Source organism: Gorilla gorilla, chromosome 18 (genome assembly GCF_029281585.2).
Source record: "Gorilla gorilla gorilla isolate KB3781 chromosome 18, NHGRI_mGorGor1-v2.1_pri, whole genome shotgun sequence".
NCBI lineage: Eukaryota > Metazoa > Chordata > Mammalia > Primates > Hominidae > Gorilla > Gorilla gorilla.
The window spans coordinates 67,953,894-67,973,279 of NC_073242.2; the positions used below are offsets into that span (position 1 = coordinate 67,953,894).

The window sequence follows — 19,386 nt, forward strand, 5'->3', positions numbered from 1 at the left end:
GCAACTTGCATTTTTTTCTCCTATTGTGGAATCTGGTTATTCCAGCTAATCATGTGTTGACGGTCATGGAGTCTTTCCAGCGAGTTCCAGAGAAAGGTACAGTCTAAACTTCACCTGTGTCTAGGAACACCACCCTCTTCTTGCTTCTCTACTCCCATTGCTCCTTTCAAGTCTTTTTGGTTGGTTTCTCATCTAGGTATAGACAGTCGTTTGTCACACACCCACCTCCAACTTTTTTTTTGAGACAGTGTCTTGCTCTGTTGCCTAGAAATACAGTGGCGCTACCATGACTCACTACAGCCTTGACCTCCTGGGCTCAAGTGATCCTCCCACATCAGCCTCTTTAGTAGCTAGGAATAAAGGCATGCACCACTACACCTAGCTAATTAAAAAATATATATAGAAATGGGGTCTTGTAACCTTTGTTTTCCCAAAGGTTACTGAACTGCTGCCTAAGCCTGTGTACCTTGATTTTAAAAAGGCCTCTGCTTAAGACTTATAGAGGTTTAGTGGCATCTACTGTCATCCTGTGTCTTAAAATACCTTGAGTTTGGCATAAAAAATGATGAGAGGAGATTAAATTTTTTAATTTAAAAGAACAACACTAATTTGGAAGCATGAGAAGTGGAATGCCTTTCCTTTTTTTTTCTGTCATTGGGTTCTATTCATATCAAGTGGACATAAATTGAAAGTAAATGAGCTGATAAACAACTAGATTCAAATTAGAAGCAACTTTGTTGCTTGGGGCTCTGTACAGATCTGTCAAACAGAGGCAGCCCACTAAGGCTGCACTATATACCACCCCACCATCTGAAGCCATCCTTGCAAAATATTTAATTTAAAAATTCTCATTTTACGATGGTTTGATATTTTTAAAAGCATACCTTTAGAAAACTATGTATCCCTCAGACATAAAATCTACCTACTAAAGTTTGATAAAACATGAAAACTAAATCCATAAACCAGAACAAAGGAATGAGCATTTCAAAATGCTTTTGAAGAGTGTTGGTAGTTTGATAACATGACAGCTTAAAAGCAAGATCCTTTTTTCTCTTTTTTTAATTGCAAAATTCACTGATATAAATTGTCAAATTTTTAATATTTTAAAGAAGTGAGCTACTAATCATTTGAACATACTGCTATCAATGGCATAGTAGCCATTTTCATGAAGTTGAACATATACTAATAAGCAGAAGTTAGCTCTATTATAGTCCCCAAAGTCTGTATTGAAAATAAGGTTTGCTAAAGAAATCTTTGTTCTAATGAAAACACTCTATACAACTTTACTAAAAAGCAACAACGATATTAACCTAACTTGTGACCTATCTTTTCTATAAAACTGTCCAACACAAGCATTAATTGCCCTTTTTGAGCTATACGGCCTTTCCTACAGTAATAGTAGTTTAAATACATTAAAATATTTAAACTATCTTTAAGAAACATGTACATTTTATTCAGCCTATCAACAGAATAAAGCCCGTTTCTTAGGATCTCTGAGCTCCTTTTGAAGTGCTATAATTTCCATCAACACTTAGGGTACAAATTATTGTACCCTATTAATGCTAATTGTGGATTAGGAAATATATCGGAAATAATAAAAATTAAAATAATATAATATTAATAAAATACATGAAGCCTCCAATATAAAACAAAAAGATACATACACAAAGAAACCCATTTTTCATTAATTAATGCTTCAATTAAATAAATCTTTCAAGGTAACTAATGAAAGGTTTTACTTGATTTCATGTAACTTGATATAGAGAAGTTAAAATGGATCTTGAAAGACATTTTGATGATGGCAAATTAGAAACATATTAATCAAACACAATCAGAAACTTTAATCGCCCCACATCCTCCCCATTCACTGTAACAAATACTTAGCATAGTAGCAAATCACAGCATAATCCTTGGGAAATGTTTTACAATTTAATTTTGAAAATACATGATACAGCAACATGTCAAGTCTAATGTTAATACAAAATACTCTTTTCAGTAGCCCAATATTTTAAAAGTATAATATTTTATATTAATTATGTTAAATTTATTGTTGACAATATATACAAAGCTAGCACATGCTTTTTTAAAGACAATAAAAATTTAACTGTGTGTAGAATCTTGCTATAGAGTTAGCTATTAAATGACACAGGACAGAATCCTAAAATTACTATAACATTTTACCCCATATGCAATAAACAGAAACACTGTGGTGTTCCAAGGCTGAATCAGTTGGCTCCCAGAGCTGAGTAGCAATAAGAAAGCATGTTTTATTATGGATGTCATGGAGACCGTGTTAAAACTCAAGAGTCATAGGCAGTCAGCAGCAATGGGTCAATAATGTGCCCAGAGACACTGTGTAGATAATCAACAAGGCCCAAGGTTTTCTCAGCACCGCACACAGCCCAACCGCAAATTAATACAGCCAGGGAAGGACACTGTCCAGCTCCGCTTCCCGCAGTACACTATGGCTGCTCTAGGGAAAAGACCCCCAAAATGAAAATAAAGCAAACTGGTTGTGCAACTGGCAACCAACTAACCTTTTAACGGAATCACAAATTCATCCTTCAAAGAGCCTTCCAAAAAAAATCCAAACACTATTCAGTGTAAATTCTGCCTAAAAATGAAACCACAGGAAGGTTTCATTTTAAAAGTGCTGCATAAGGCCAGGCACGGTGGCACAGGCCTGTAATCCCAGCACTTTGGGAGACCAAGGCGGGTGGATCACCTGAGGTCAGAAGACTGAGACCAGCCTGACTAACATGGTGAAACCCCGTCTCTACTAAATACCAAAAATTAGCCGGATGTGGTGGTGGGTGCCTATAATCCCAGCTACTTGGGCGGCTGAGGCAGGAGAATCGCTTGAACCTGTGAGGCAGAGGTTTCGGTGATCCAAGATCTCACCACTGCACTCCAATCTGGGCAACAAGAGCGAAACTCCGTCTCAAAAAAAAAAAAATATATGTATATATATATATATATATATATATATATACACACATATGAAAAGGACAAACATGGTCTTATGAAGTATTTCAGTTTTTTAAATTAATTTATTTATTTTTATTATTTTATTTTATTTTTGAGACGGAGTTTCTCTCTTGCCCAGGCTGGAGTGCAGTGGAGCGAATTCCACTCACTGCAACCTCTGCCTCCCAGGTTCAAGCGATTCTCCTGCCTCAGCCTCTAGAGTAGCTGAAATTACAGGGCATGTGCCACCACGCCTGGCTAATTTTGTATTTTTAGTAGAGATGGGGTTTCTCCATGTTGGTCAGGCTGCTCTCGAACTCCTGACCTCAGGTGATGCTCCCGCCTCAGCCTCCCAAAGTGCTGAGATTACAGGCATGAGCCACTGTGCCAGTACTCATTTTTTATAGTCTTAAAGTTTAACCAAAATTTTTGTGAGTGAAATATTCTAGTTTGGGAGATTTTACTGTTAACCTTGGGGTATAGTATTGCTAGTGATCAGAGATTATTCTTACATTTATAATTAAAAGAGTAAATGAGTGTCGGGTGCGGTGGCTCACACCTGTAATCCCAGCGCTTTGGGAGGCCAAGCCTAGAGGATCACGAGGTCAGGAGTTCAAGACCAGTGTGGCCAACATAGTGAAACCCCATCTCTACTAAAACTACAAAAATTAGCCAGGTATGGTGGCACGCGCCTATAATCCCAGCTACTCAGGAGGCTGAGGCAGGAGATTCGCTTGAACCCAGCAGGCAGAGGTGGTGGTGAGCCGAGATGGTGCCAGTGCACTCCAGCCTGGGCAACAGAGCAAGACTCTATCTCAAAAAAGAAAAAATAAAAATAAAACAGTAAATTAGAATTCAAAAACTACTACATTTTAGAAAGTGTGAATTACATTTGAATGACTTTGTTTCCAAAAAGGGAACATAACATTTAAATGTATTCTGTAGGTTCTGAGGACATTTTGTCAACAGTTTTTGTATATGACACCTTGATAAATATATGATGCTAATATTTTACATGTTTCAGTAAAAATGTATGAGTAGGAATATGTTGATGTATTCTTTCTCAAGAAAAAGGTAATTCATCACATCCGTCATTTTGTTAATCATTAGGTATTATTTCTAAGTTACTATGTAAAGCCATCTTTCTTGAAACATGAAGAAAAGGTGCTGGAAGAAAAAAGGATAGTGAAAAATTTTAAGGTCTATTTCTTCATTTTTACAACTCAGGTTTTTTCTTTTCAAGTAGATAAAATAGTATCTTTAAGCATTAAAATGTGCCCTAGCTCAAGATTGAGATAACTGTAAACATTCCTCTAACGTGTCAAGGGAAGAGTTGCAATATGTTCCTATTGTTATAATATCAAAAGAATAGGAAAAAAGAAAAAACTACAATTGTGTAAAATGGCATGTAACTGAATTTAAGAAACACATCACTGCCCTTTTATAACATTTTAATTGTATTTTAAAGAAATGTTCTCTATTCATTCTAGTGATTAGGCCATTTGTTTTTCTTTTATTTACTGACAATTATTTATAGGTATTGAGGAAAACAGTTCTATATTGTTTAGTAAGATGCTACCATAAGAATACTCCAAAATTATCATTATTCTGGGGACATGTTTTTTGACTAATAAGAATACGAATTAAAAAATAATTCCTTTGTTGATGGTTATTATTTTTTACTATTAGAAAACTGACAGGGATGGCCGGGCATGGTGGCTCACACCTGTAACCCCAGCACTTCGGGATGTTAAAGCGAGCAGATCACCTGAGGTTAGGAGTTCGAGACTAGCCTGGCCAATATGGTGAAACTCTGTCTTTAGTAAAAATACAAAAAAATTAGCCAGGCATGGTAGCAGGCGCCTGTAATCCCAACTACTTGGGAGGCTAAAGCAGGAGAATCGCTTGAACCCGGGAGTTCCGGAGGTTTGAGTAAGCCGAGATCGCCGCCACTGCACTCAATCTGGGTGATAGAGCGAGACTCAGTCTCAATATAAAATAAAATAAAATAAAATAATAAAATAAAATAAAATAAAATAAAATAAATAAAAAAATAAAATAAAATAAAATAAAAATAAAATAAAATAAAATAATAAAATAAAATAAAATAAAATAAAAAAGTTTGGCTACTTGAAATTTTAAAATTTACATTTGGCTCACATTTTATTTCAGAGGATTGCCTCTGTTTTAAAAATCTCAGGCTGCCTGCTCAAAGGACCAGAAGCTAGGGAGTTCATAAAATCTGAAATTGTTAAATAATCGTTACTATATTCTTTTCATTTGCGAATAGCCATATAATATGTTATTTATAAATGCACATCACCTTGTACACAAGGTTAAATGCAAATACACTCCCGGTTGGTCCTAGCTCAGCTCAGGGAGGAAGCCCTGCCTGAAAAGGTTGCAGCCCAGGCTGTCACTCTTTCTTCATTCAGCCCAGTGTCTGGTCAAGTCTTCTGTCACTCAGGGACTGAAGGGGCGGGCCTTACGCGTTATCCAGTCAGAGACTCTAAACTAGGAACAGTCCAGTAAGACACGCAGCTGGAAAGCACAGGACGGCTTCCGGGATTTGTCGGGTCGTTTGTCTCTTCCTGTAGCCAGAGCTCCTGGTCTCGTCTTCACTGCTCTGTGTCCTCCGCTTCTGGAGACCCAGTCTGTGTGGCCCTGTGACCTGCAAGTATTGGGAGATCCACAGCTAAGACGCCAGGACCCACTAGGAAACCTAGAAATGGTGAGAGTGCCGGGTCCGACATCTCCAGAGAGGGGGAAGGGGCTGGTTGAAAGCTGTCGGAAGTGGCTGTAGCGGGACTCAGGCCTTCCAGCAGTCAGCTCCAAAATCTGAGGCGCCGAGTTCACCTTGGTGCAGCTCGGCCCTCAGTCCCCTTCAGCCGTAAGATGGCGGCTGGGCGGACAGGCGGGACCCCGGGCGTCCTGTCTCTTACCTGCGTAGTGACTGTGCCCGGCCTGGAGCCCTCTCTGGGCAGCTCTGCACCCACCGCGCCACATCTCTCCCCGATTGTGCAGGGACCACGGAAGGGTAGTCAGGGGAGAATCCTGACTCGGGGTGCGGGGTTCATGAAGCGGAAGAGCTTTCGTTCCCTCTTTTCTCTTATGAAAAGTTTATGGCAGTCACCGCAAACATATTAAATAATTTATTCAAACAGTGGTTCAAAAATTGTAGAGCACCCAGCTATGGTTTGTAGTTTGTGGTCTATGGTAGAGGGTTTAAGAGAAGACTTTTATAAGGTGCATGATGAAAAAAACCCACATTCATTAATCGGTTAGGTACAGTTAGGTAGTTGGTTTGTTTGAGTTGGAGTCTCGCTCTGTCGTCCAGGCTGGAGTGCAGTGGCGCGATCTCGGTTCACTGCAAGCTCTACTCACGGGTTCACGCCATTTTTCTGCCTCAGCCTCCAGAGTAACTGGGACTATAGGCGCCCGCCACCGCGCCCGGCTAATTTTTTGTATTTTTAGTAGAGAGAGAGTTTCACCATGTTAGCCAGGATGGTCTCGATCTCCTGACCTCGTGATCCGCCCGCCTCGGCCTCCCAAAATGCTGGGATTACAGGCCTGAGCCACCGCGCCCGGCCGCAGTTAGGTAGTTTCTTAATTTCCACTCTGAGCATACTAATTGCCTGGTTATGCAATCACAGATTACTTGGCAGCTTATAGTTGGTTAGGTCTGAATTTTGTTTCCACCAATGTAGTAATTTACAGAAAAAAAAAAAATGTTCCAGTTAGATTTTTTTTAAGTCAAAATCCAAAAACTAGAGCCACATCAGTCTCATTGCCTGCCACTTAGCTATTTTCACACTCCACAGGGGAATGATTTTCCCTGCGTTTTTCACATGCGTCCCAAGCAACCTCTCAAGTTAACCCCCAACCACCCTGCATTCCTTCTTCCTAACTCTGGCTTGCAGTAAAATACTAAATTTCCTCTTCTTTTTGACATTCCCAAATGCCAATTTCACCTCCCTAATTCACATTATCAACTATTTGTCCCTTAGTGTACATTTTAGATATCGTATTTTAATTAATCATTTTTTAAAAATTAAGATGGAGTCTCAGTTTGTCACCCAGGCTGGAGTGCAGTGGCGGGATCTCTGCTCACTGCAGCCTTTGCCTTCCGCGTTCAAGCGATTCTCGTGCCTCAGCTCTTGAGTAGCTGGGATTACAGGCGCGTGCCACCACGCCTGGCTAATTTTTGTAGTTTTAGTAGAACCGTGGTTTCACTTTGTTAGCCAGGCTGGTCTCGAACTCATGACCTCAAGTGATCTGCCCACCTTGGCCTCCCAGAGTGCTGTGATTACAGGTTTGAGCTACTGCACACGGCCATGAATTAATCATTTTTTGACAAAGCATTGGATGGGGCTTTTACAAAGATGTGTTTGAAAAATATTTCCCCTGAGAAGAAAGTGAAGTATAATCCCCTGACACTGTATTGTTAAAAAAAACAAAACAAACAAACAAACAAAAAAAACTTTGTCTCTCTTTTATCTTCTCTATGTACAGAGGTCTTATCAGAATGTTTTTGGGTCAAGGTTTCCCTTGGGAAACTTTTGGGATTATTTGTTTTCAGCCACCCTTGAGTTTTTCCTGGTCTTGGGTTTCAGTATTGTTTGGGGATAAACCAAGATACCCACCACGGTTATGTCTGCTAGAGTGTCTAGTAAATATCAGCTCCTGGGTTATATTCTCTCATAGGAAAACCTGAGGTATGGCGTGTAGCCTCTCAAGGAAGCAGGTGCATGCCCTAGGGCTGACAGGAATCTCCTAGTGTACTTAGTTTTTTGAAAAGCTAACCTCTTGAGACATTAAAACTGTCTTTACCCAACCCAGCTTCCATTTCTTGGAGACACATTGCTGGTCAGCCAATCAGATGCTGGTATTGAGGGAAAAACAGAAATAATTTCTGCCCCCTGGATTTTTTTAAGGAGACAGAAGAATAGTGAAATAAATATAGTTAAAGAAAAATATGAACAATTTGTGAAAGAAAAATATGGCATCCCAAAAGTCAAAAACAACCTGACCCGAGTGAGATGGTGCAAGAACTTGGAAATAAAACGCATCTGAGGCACTCACTGGGGCATACATAGTGCAGTGTCTCCTGAGAGGGTGGTTATTGAGCACTTAATTGAGCATGATGGGGTGGGAGAATCTCTCAAGTGATTGAATGGCCTTACTTGACACATGAGTTAGGCACATTTGTTTTTTAATCAGCGCTGCCACTCTCTAGGCTTATCATGTGTAAAAGATTTGTTCACTTATTTGGACCTCAGTTTTTAATTTAAGTTGCATTGTATTAGTAGGGCTTGAAAGGTAAAAAAATATATATATATTTGCAAATGGCATAAAAGAGATGGGTTTCAGAAAAAAATTAATATCTAATCATATATTCCATTTGTTGAAAATTCTCATTTACCTTTTTCTTTCCCAACGTTGAGTTTTGAAATTTTCTCAGGTGTGTCTTTTATGGCTTGGTGATTTCAAACAGAATTTTAAGGCTTAGCTTTTAGAATGCTAGCTATGAAGGAAAAGAACAGGAAAAAATCTTCCATTTTGGCTGTAGAAAATGAATACATTTCCACAAGAAAATGTGGTAGATAACTGAGTTACATAGATTCATGAAAACATTAGTTCCTCTTCTTTCAGGGTATGTTTGTGACAGCGACAATCTCTGTTCTATATCTCTTTATCTTGATTTCTGAGTTTCATGCTAAATTTTATTAGATGAAACTTGGTACCTCCTAGAAGTGTTCCCATGTGACTAATTGTTTACTACATGATTTTTAATTGAAATAATTCAATAATAAATTTATTGTTTGAAAGGAATAGACACTTTTGATTTTCTTATTGAGGTATGAAATGTAGACACCTTAAAATTTCCTTCCCTTGTATGAATACTGTGTTTGAGTAATTTCGTTGGATTTTACAGTTTCAAAAGCCAGGTGAATAACTCTGAGATGCAAATTAAAGCTTGAGCCCATTTACTCTAAGCTAAGGCTAATATTGAGCCTGCAAAAAGATTTTATGAAATGCCCAATTAGTTCTTTCTGGGGAGCCTCCTGTGCAGGTGTGAGATGGTATCTCATTGTGGTTTTGATTTGCATTTCTCTGATGGCCAGTGATGATGAGCATTTTTCCATGTGTTTTTTTGGCTGCATAAATGTCTTCTTCTGAGAAGTGTCTGTTCATATCCTTCACCCACTTTTTGATGGCTTTGTTTGTTTTTTTCTTGTAAATTTGTTTGAGTTCATTGTAGATTCTGGATATTAGCCCTTTGTCAGATGAGTAGGTTGCAAAAATTTTCTCCCATTCTGTAGATTGCCTGTTCACTCTGATGGTAGTTTCTTTTGCTGTGCAGAAGCTCTTTAGTTTAATTACATCCCATTTGTCAATTTTGGCTTTTATTGCCATTGCTTTTGGTGGTTTAGACATGAAGTCCTTGCCCATGCCTATGTCCTGAATGGTATTGCCTAGGTTTTCTTCTAGGGTTTTTATGTTTTTAGATCTAACATGTAAGTCTTTAATCCATGTTGAATTAATTTTTGTATAAGGTGTAAGGAAGGGATCCAGTTTCAGCTTTCTACATATGGCTAGCCAGTTTTCCCAGCACCAATTATTAAATAGGGAATCCTTTCCCCATTTCTTGTTTTTGTCAGGTTTGTCAAAGATCAGATAGTTGTAGATATGTGGCATTATTTCTGAGGGCTCTGTTCTGTTCCATTGATCTATATCTCTGTTTAGGTACCAGTACCATGCTGTTTTGCTTACTGTAGCCTTGTAGTATAGTTTGAAGTCAGGTAGAGTGATGCCTCCAGCTTTGTTCTTTTGGCTTAGGATTGATTTTGGCAATGTGGGCTCTTTTTGGTTCCATATGAACTTTAAAGTAGTTTTTTCCAGTTCTGTGAAGAAAGCCGTTGGTAGCTTTATGGGGATGGCATTATATCTATAAATTACCTTGGGCAGTATGGCCATTTTCACAATATTGATTCTTCCTTCCCATGAGCATGGAATGTTCTTCCATTTGTTTGTATCCTCTTTTATGTCACTGAGCAGTGGTTTGTAATTCTCCTTGAAGAGGTCCTTCACATCCCTTGTAAGTTGGATTCCTAGGTATTTTATTCTCTCTGAAGCAGTTGTGAATGGGAGATCACTCATGATTTGGCTCTCTGTCTGTTATTGGTGTATAAGAATGCTTGTGATTTTTGCACATTGATTTTGTATCCTGAGACTTTGCTGAAGTTGCTTATCAGCTTAAGGAGATTTTGGGCTGAGACAATGGGGTTTTCTAGATATACAATCATATCATCTGCAAACAGGGACAATTTGACTTCCTCTTTTCCTAATTGAATGCCCTTTATTTCCTTCTCCTGCCTGATTGCCCTGGCCAGAACTTCCAACACTATGTTGAATAGGAGTGGTGAGAGAGGGCATCCCTGTCTTGTGCCAGTTTTCAAAGGGAATGCTTCCAGTTTTTGTCCATTCAGTATGATATTGGCTGTGGGTTTGTCACAGATAGCTCTTATTATTTTGAGATACATCCCATCAATACCTAATTTATTGAGAGTTTTCAGCATGAAGGGTTGTTGAATTTTGTCAAGGCCTTTTCTGCATCTGTTGAGATAATCATATGGTTTTTGTCATTGTTTCTGTTTATATGCTGGGTTATGTTTATTGATTTGCATATGTTGAACCAGCCTTGCATCCCAGGGATGAAGCCCACTTGATCATGGTGGGTAAGCTTTTTGATGTGCTGCTGGATTTGGTTTGCCAGTATTTTATTGAGGATTTTTGCATTGGTGTTCATCAGGGATATTGGTCTAAAATTATCTTTTTTTGTTGTGTGTCTGCCAGGCTTTGGTATCAGGATGACGCTGGCCTCATAAAATGAGTTAGGGAGGATTCCCTCTTTTTCTATTGATTGGAATAGTTTCAGAAGGAATGGTACCAGCTCCTCCTTGTACCTCTGGTAGAATTCAGCTGTGAATCCATCTGTTCCTGGACTTTTTTTGGTTGGTAAGCTATTAATTATTGCCTCAATTTCAGAGCCTGTTATTGGTCTATTCAGAGATTCAACTTCTTCCTGGTTTAGTCTTGGGAGAGTGTATGTGTTGAGGAATTTATCCATTTCTTCTAGATTTTCTAGTTTATTTGCATAGAGGTGTTTATAGTATTCTCTGATGGTAGTTTGTATTTCTGTGGGATCAGTGGTGATATCCCCTTTGTCATTTTTTATTGCATCTATTTGATTCTTCTCTCTTTTCTTCTTTATTAGTCTTGCTAGTGGTCTATCAATTTTGTTGAACTTTTCAAAAAACCAGCTCCTGGATTCATTGATTTTTCGAAGGGTTTTTTGTGTCTCTATTTCCTTCAGTTCTGCTCTGATCTTAGTTATTTCTTGCCTTCTGCTAGCTTTTGAATGTGTTTGCTCTTGCTTCTCTAGTTCTTTTAATTGTGATGTTAGGGTGTCAATTTTAGATCTTTCCTGCTTTCTTTTGTGGGCATTTAGTGCTATAAATTTCTCTCTACACACTGCTTTGAATGTGTCCCAGAGATTCTGGTATGTTGTGTCTTTGTTCTAGTTGGTTTCAAAGAACATCTTTATTTCTGCCTTCATTTTGTTATGTATCCAGTAGTCATTCAGGAGCAGGTTGTTCAGTTTCCATGTAGTTGAGCGGTTTTGAATGAGTTTCTTAATCCTGAGTTCTAGTTTGATTGCACTGTGGTCTGAGAGACAGTTTGTTATAATTTCTGTTTTTTACATTTGCTGAGGAGTGCTTTACTTCCAACTATATGGTCAATTTTGGAATAGGTGTGGTGTGGCACTGAGAAGAATATATATTCTGTTGATTTGGGGTGGAGAGTTCTGTAGATGTCTATTAGGTCTGCTTGGTGCAGAGCTGAGTTCAATTCCTGGATATCCTTGTTAACTTTCTGTCTCGTTCATATGTCTAATGTTGACAGTGGGGTGTTAAAGTCTCCCAGTATTATTGTGTGGGAGTCTAAGTCTCTTTGTAGGTCACTAAGGAATTGCTTTATGAATCTGGGTGCTCCTGTATTGCGTGCACTTATATTTAGGATAGTTAGTTCTTCTTGTTGAATTGATCCCTTTACCATTATGTAATGGCTTTCTTTGTCTCTTTTGATCTTTGTTGGTTTAAAGTCTGTTTTATCAGACCTTAGGATTGCAACTCCTGCCTTTTTTTGTTTTCCATTTGCTTGGTAGATCTTCCTCCATCCCTTCATTTTGAGCCTATGTGTGTCTCTGCACGTGAGATGGGTTTCCTGAATACAGCACACAGTCAAGAGTCTTGACTCCTTATCCAATTTGCCAGTCTGTGTCTTTTAATTGGAGCATTTAGCCCATTTACATTTAAGGTTAGTATTGTTATGTGTGAATTTGATCCTGTCATTATGATGTTAGCTGGTTATTTTGCTCATTAGTTGATGCAGTTTCTTCCTAGCCTTGATGGTCTTTACAATTTGGCATGATTTTGCAGTGGCTGGTACCATTTGTTCCTTTCCATGTTTAGTGCTTCCTTCAGGAGCTCTTTTAGGGCAGGCCAGGTGGTGACAAAATCTCTCAGCATTTGCTTGTCTGTAAAGTATTTTATTTCTCCTTCACTTATGAAGCTTAGTTTGGCTGGATATGAAATTCTGGGTTGAAAATTCTTTTCTTTAAGAATGTTGAATATTGGCCCCCACTCTCTTCTGGCTTGTAGAGTTTCTGCCGAGAGATCAGCTGTTAGTCTGATGGGCTTCCCTTTGTGGGTAACCCGACCTTTCTCTCTGGCTGCCCGTAACATTTTTTCCTTCATTTTAACTTTGGTGAATTTGACAATTATGTGTCTTGGAGTTGCTCTTCTCGAGGAGTATCTTTGTGGCATTCTCCGTATTTCCTGAATTTGAATGTTGGCCTGCCTTGCTAGATTGGGGAAGTTCTCCAGGTTAGTATCCTGCAGAGTGTTTTCCAACTTGGTTCCATTCTCCCCGTCACTTTCAGGTACACCAGTCAGACGTAGATTTGGTCTTTTCACATAGTCCCATATTTCTTGGAGGCTTTGTTTGTTTCTTTTTATTCATTTTTCTCTAAACTTCTCTTCATGCTTCATTTCATTCATTTCGTCTTCCATCGCTGATACCCTTTCTTCCAGTTGATTGCATCGGTTACTGAGGCTTGTGCATTCGTCACGTAGTTCTCATGCTGTGGTTTTCAGTTCTATCAGGTCCTTTAAGGACTTCTCTGCATTGATTATTCTAGGTATCCATTAGTCTAATTTTTTTTTCAAAGTTTTTAACTTCTTTGCCATTGGTTCGAACGTCCTCCTTTAGCTCGGAGTAGTTTGATCTTCTGAAGCCTACCTCTCTCAACTCGTCAAAGTCTTTCTCCATCCAGCTTTGTTCCATTGCTGGCGAGGAGCTGCGTTCCTTTGGAAGAGGAGAGGCACTTTGATTTTTAGAGTTTCCAGTTTTTCTGTTTTTTTTCCCCATCTTTGTGGTTTTATCTACCTTTGGTCTTTGATGATGGTGACGTACAGATGTGTTTTGGTGTGGATGTCCTTTCTGTTCGTTAGTTTTGCTTCTAACAGTCAGGACCCTCAGCTGCAGGTCTGTTGGAGTTTACTGGAGGTCCACTCCAGACCCTGTTTGCCTGGGTATCAGCAGCAGTGGCTGCAGAACAGCGGATATTGGTGAAACGCAAATGCTGCTGCCTGATCCTTCCTCTGGAAGTTTTGTCTCAGAGGAATACCCAGCCGTGTGAGGTGTCAGTCTGCCCCTATTGGGAGGTGCCTCCCAGTTAGGCTACTCGGGGTTCAGTGACCCACTTGAGGAGGCAGTCCGCCTGTTCTCAGATCTCAAGCTACGTTCTGGGAGAACCACTACCATCTTCAAAGCTGTTAGACAGGGACATTTAAGTCTGCAGAGGTTATTGCTGTATTTTGTTTGTCTGTGCCCTGCCCCCAGAGGTGGAGCCTACAGAGGCAGTCTGGCCTCCTTGAACTGTGGTGGGTTCCACCCAGTTCCAGCTTCCCAGCTGCTTTGTTTACCTACTCAAGCCTGAGCAATGGCAGGCGCCCCTCCCCCAGTCTCACTGCCGCCTTGCAGTTTGATCTCAGACTGCTGTGTTAGCAATGAGCGAGGCTCCGTGGGTGTAAAACCCTCCGAGCCAGGTGCGGGATATAATCTCCTGGTGTGCCGTTTGCTAAGACCGTTGGAAAAGCGCAGTATTAGGGTGGGAGTGACCTGATTTTCCAGGTGCCATCTGTCACCCTTTTCTTTGACTAGGAAAGGGAATTCCCTGACCCCTTGTGCTTCCTGGGTTAGGCGATGCCTCACCCTGCTTTGGCTCACGCACGGTGTGCTGCGCCCACTGTCCTGCACCCACTGTCCAGCACTCCCCAGTGAGATGAACCCGGTACCTCAGTTGGAAATGCAGAAATCACCCATCTTCTGTGTCGCTCACGCTGGGAACTGTAGCCTGGAGCTGTTCCTATTTGGCCATCTTGGCTCCACCCAGCCACAGGTATATCTTCTTTTGAAAAGCATCCGTGCATGTTTTTTGCCTACTTTTTAATGAGGTTGTTTGCTTTTTTTCTTGTAAACTTGTTTAAGTTCTTCATAGATTCTGGATATTAGACCTTTGTCAGAGTGTAGTTTGCAATTTTTTTTTAATTCTGTAGGTTGTCTGTTCACTCTGTTGATAGTTTCCTTTTCTGTGAAGAAGCTCTTTAGTTTAATGAGGTCCCATTTGTCAAATTTTCCTTTTGTTGAAATTGCTTTGGTAACTTCATCATGAAATCTTTGCCAGTTTCTATGTTTAGAATGGTATTTCCTAGATTATCTGTCAGTGTTTTTATTTTTTTTTAACAACTTTAAGCTTTACATCATCTTAATTCATCTTAAGTCTTTTTTTGTATATGGTGTAAGGATGGAGCCTGGTTTCAATCTTCTATGTAGTGCTAGCTGGTTATTTCAACACCATTTATTAAATAGGGATTTATTCCCAAATTCCTTTTGTCAACTTTGTTAAATGTCATATGGTTGTAGGTGTGTTGGATTATTTCTAGGCCTCTACTGTGTTGCATTGGTCTATAAGTCTGTTTTTTTTGTACCAGTACCAGGTTGCTTCGGTTACTGTAGCCCTGTAGTATAGTAGTTTGAGGTCAGTAATGTAATGCCTTCAATTTTGTTCTTTTTGCTTAGGATTGCCTTGGCTATTTGGGCTTTTTTTTTTTTTTTGGTTCCATATGAAATTTAAAGTAGTTCTTTGTTTTTTTGTTTGTTTTTAGTTCTGTTAAAAATGTTAACAGTGGTTTAATAGAAATAGCATTAAATCTGTAAATTTCGTTGGGCAGTATGGCCATTTTAATGATGTTGATCTTTTCTATTTATGAGCATAAAATGGTTTTCCATTTGTTTGTGTCATCTCTGACTTCTTTAGTCAATGTTTTGTAATTCTTTTCATAGAGATCTTTCACCCTCCCTGGTTAGCTGTATTCCTAGATATTGTGAATGGGATTGTTTTTGATTTGGCTTTTTGTTTGGCTGTTGTTGATGTACGGGAATGCTACTGACTTTAGTACATTTGTTTTGTATTTTGAAACTCTGCTAAAGTTGCCTGTCAGTTTAAAGAGCTTTTCTGCTGAGACTGTAGGATTTTCTAGATATAAAATTATGTCATCTGCAAACAGAGATGGTTTGACTTCCTCTCTTTCTGTTTGAATGCCCTATATTTTTTCTCTTGCCTGATTGCTCTAGCTAGAACTTCGAATTCTATGTTGAAGAAGAGTGGTGAGAGAAGGCACTTTTGTCTTCCTCCAGTTTTCAAGGAGAAATGCTGCCATCTTGTTTCCATTCAGTATGTTGGCTGTGGATTTGTCATAGGTAACTCATTATTTTGAAGTATGTACCTTCAATGCATAGTTTGTTGAGGGCTTTTAACTTGAAAGATGTTCAATTTTATTGAAAGCTCTTTCTGCATCTATTGAGATAATCTTGTGATTTTTGCTTTAGTTCTGTTTATGTGATTAATAACATTTATTAATTTGTGTATGTTGAACCGATCTTGCATCCCATGGATAAAACCTAGTTGAACATAGTGGATTAGCTTTTTGATGTGCTGCTGGATTTGGTTTGCTGGTATTTTGTCGAGGATTTTTCATCAATGTTTATCAAAGATACTGGCCTCAAGTTTTCTATTCTTTGTTTTATCGCTGCCAGGTTTTGGTATCAGAATGATGCTGTTCTTATATAATTACTTGGTGAGAAGTCCCTCTTCCATTTTTTTGGAATAGTTATAGTAGAAATGGTACCAGATTTTCTTTGTACATCTGGTAGAATTCAGCTGTGAATCTGTCTGGTCTTGGGCTTTTTTTGGTTGGTAGGCTATTTATTACAAATTCAGCTTTGGAGCTTGTTATTAGTCAATTCAGGGACTCAATTTCTTTTTTTTTCTCACTCTAGGGAGGATGTATTAATCCAGAAATTTATCCATTTTTCTAGATTTTCTAGTTTGTGTGCATAGAGGTGTTCATAGTAGACTTCAATAGTTATTTGTATTTTTGTGGGGTCAGAAATAATATCTCTTTTGTCATTTCAAGTTTGGATCTTCTTTCTTCATTAATCTAGCTAGTGGTTTATTTAACTTAGAAATTTTTTCAAGGATTTAACTCCTAGATTTCTTAATCTTTTGTGTTGATTTTACTGTCTAAATCTCCTTCATTTCACATCTGATTTTGGTTACTTCTTGTCTTCTGCTAGCTGAAGAGTTGATTTGCTCTTGCTTCTGTCATTCTTTACTGATGATATAAGTTGTTAAATTGAGGTCTTTCTACCTTTTTGATATGAACATTTAATGGTATAAATTTTCCCATTAACACTGTCTTAGTTGTGTTGCAGAGATTCTGTTATATCTTTGTTCTCATTTGTTTTAAAGAACTTCTTAATTCCTGCCTTAATGTCATTATTTACCCCAAAGTCATTTAAGTGCAGGCTGTTTAATTTCCATGTAATTTTATGGTATCAAGTGGGTTTTTTGTTTGTTTGTTTTTGTTTTTCTTTTGTTTTTTTTTTTGAAATGGGGTCTTGCTCTGTTGCCCAGGCTGGAGTGCAGTGGCACGATCTCAGCTCACTGCAACCTCTGCCTCCCAAGTTCAAGCAATTCTCCTGCCTCACCCTCCTAAGTACCTGGGATTACAGGTGTGTGCCACCCCACCCAGCTAATTTTTGTATTTTTAGTAGAGACTGGGTTTTGCCATGTTGACCAGGCTGGTCTTGCACTCTTGACCTCTGGTGATCCACCCGCCTCGGCCTCCCAAATTTCTGGGATTGTAGGCGTGAGACTCCATGCCCAGCCCAAGTGAGTTTTTTTTAATTGAATTATATTTTTATCAAGCTATAGTCTGTGTGTGTGATTAGTATGATTTTGGGATTTTTGAATTTGCTGAGGATTGTTTCATTTCTGATTGTGTGGTCAATTTTAGAGTATGTGCCACATGGTAATGAGAAGAGTGTATATTATCTTGTTTTTAGGTGGAGAGTTTTGTAGATGTCTATTTGGACTATTTGGTCAAGTGTTGAGTTTAGGTTCTAATATCTTTGTGAATTTTCTGCCTCAATAATATGTCTAATAGTGTCTGTGGGGTGTTGTAGTCTGCCACTGTTATTGTGTCAGAATCTAAGCCTCTTTATAGGACTCTGAGGACTTGCTTTATTCATATGCACCCATGGACTTTATATAACACTTTTCCTCTTCAGCTTTTTACCCCATAAACATTCTTCCAAGTGCACCATGTGCCCATGGTTACTCCTTAGATGCGTGAATCCAGTGTCTACTAAAATTCAGATGTCCAAGAGTTCAAAAACATGTCCAGAGATGTGGCTGCTTTAGGAGAAAATATAAATGAGAAATAAGTGACTTTATTCTCCTACCTGAAAATCAGGGAGTATATTTTGTTTATCTCCCTTAAAGCATTTAGATTATATGTAGGTTTTTTCTGTGCTTTTTAAAAACTATGTGTAAATAATTGTAACAGCTAAATAAACCTTTTTTCATTCTTACTGACTCAAGATTGTATTCATTTAGGACCTCAGATTCATTGCTCTTTATTTTTGCTTTGGCAAAGGTTTATGTTTCTTTTCTTTTCTTTTCTTTTCTTTTTTTGAAATAGAGTCTCACTCTGTTGCCCAGGCTGGAGTGCAATGGTGCAATCTCGGCTCACTGCAACCTCTGCCTCCCAGGTTCAAGTGATTCTCCTGTCTCAGCATCCTGAGTAGCTGGGATTACAGGTGTGCACCACCACACCTGGCTAATTTTTGTATTTTTAGTAGAGATGGGGTTTCACCATCTTGGCCAGGCTGGTCTCAAACTCCTGACCTTGTGATCCTCCCGCCTTGACCTCCCAAAGTGCTGGGATTACAGGCGTGAGTCACCGTACCTAGCCCATGTTTCATGTTTTTAGTCTTTTAAAGTAGACACAGATTTGTTTAGATTAAAGCTCATTGTAAGAGCACAAAAAAGTTGAGCACAGAGATAAGATTAAATTTAGCATTGTAGAATGATAAAGACTAAAAGATACTAAGTTTATTTGATGGAAACTGATTATCCAAGGTAATTATTGAATATTTGCGGGCTGAAGTATGTACACTGCAAAAGCAAAAGCAGTTCAGTATATAAACTGAACAGTGTACTTTGGCTTCTGTTTATTACTTCATAACAATTAGCATAGTTATGTGTAGTGTTTGTAGACAACATTTATTTATATAAATTAAACAGTATTTTTGACAAAGTATGAATATAAGGTCACAATATTTACTTTGAATACTTTTTTTTTTTTTTTTTTGAGATGGAGTTTCGCTCTTGTTTCCCAGGCTGGAGTGCAATAGCGAGATCTTACCTCACTGCAACCTTCACCTCCCAAGTTCAAGCGATTCTCCTGCCTCAGCTTTCTGAGTAGCTGGGATTACAGGTGCCTGCCACCACGCTCGGCTAATTTTTTGTATTTTTAGTAAAGACAGGGTCTCACCATGTTGGCCAGGCTGGTCTTGAACACCTGACCTCAGGTGATCCACCCGTCTCAGCCTCCCAAAGTGCTGGGATTACAGATGTGAGCCACCGTACCTGGCCTGAATGCATTTCTTACAGTTATTTTAATATTGTTATTAATACTTTTGAAATATAAATTGTCTTAATTGAGTTATGGTTACAGACAATTTTTTAAAATCCTACATACATTATGACTACTACATTAAAATTATTTATACTTAGATATTTATATCTAGTATCCAGAGTAAATTTACTACCAAATTGTTACAGAAGATGTTAGTCTGACATGCTTATTAATTTATCCAATAGGAATAACTATAGGTAAGCATAAATTTAGTGTCTTTTATTTCACTAAATTTGAATGCCGCTAT

General features: G+C 38.7%; 1 pseudogene; it reads left to right on the forward strand.

Annotated features, from left to right (window-relative positions):
• The first annotated feature begins 5,503 nt into the window (after positions 1 to 5,503).
• Positions 5,504 to 19,386, forward strand: part of LOC115931729 (zinc finger protein 85-like) — a 37,048-nt pseudogene continuing 23,165 nt past the window's right edge.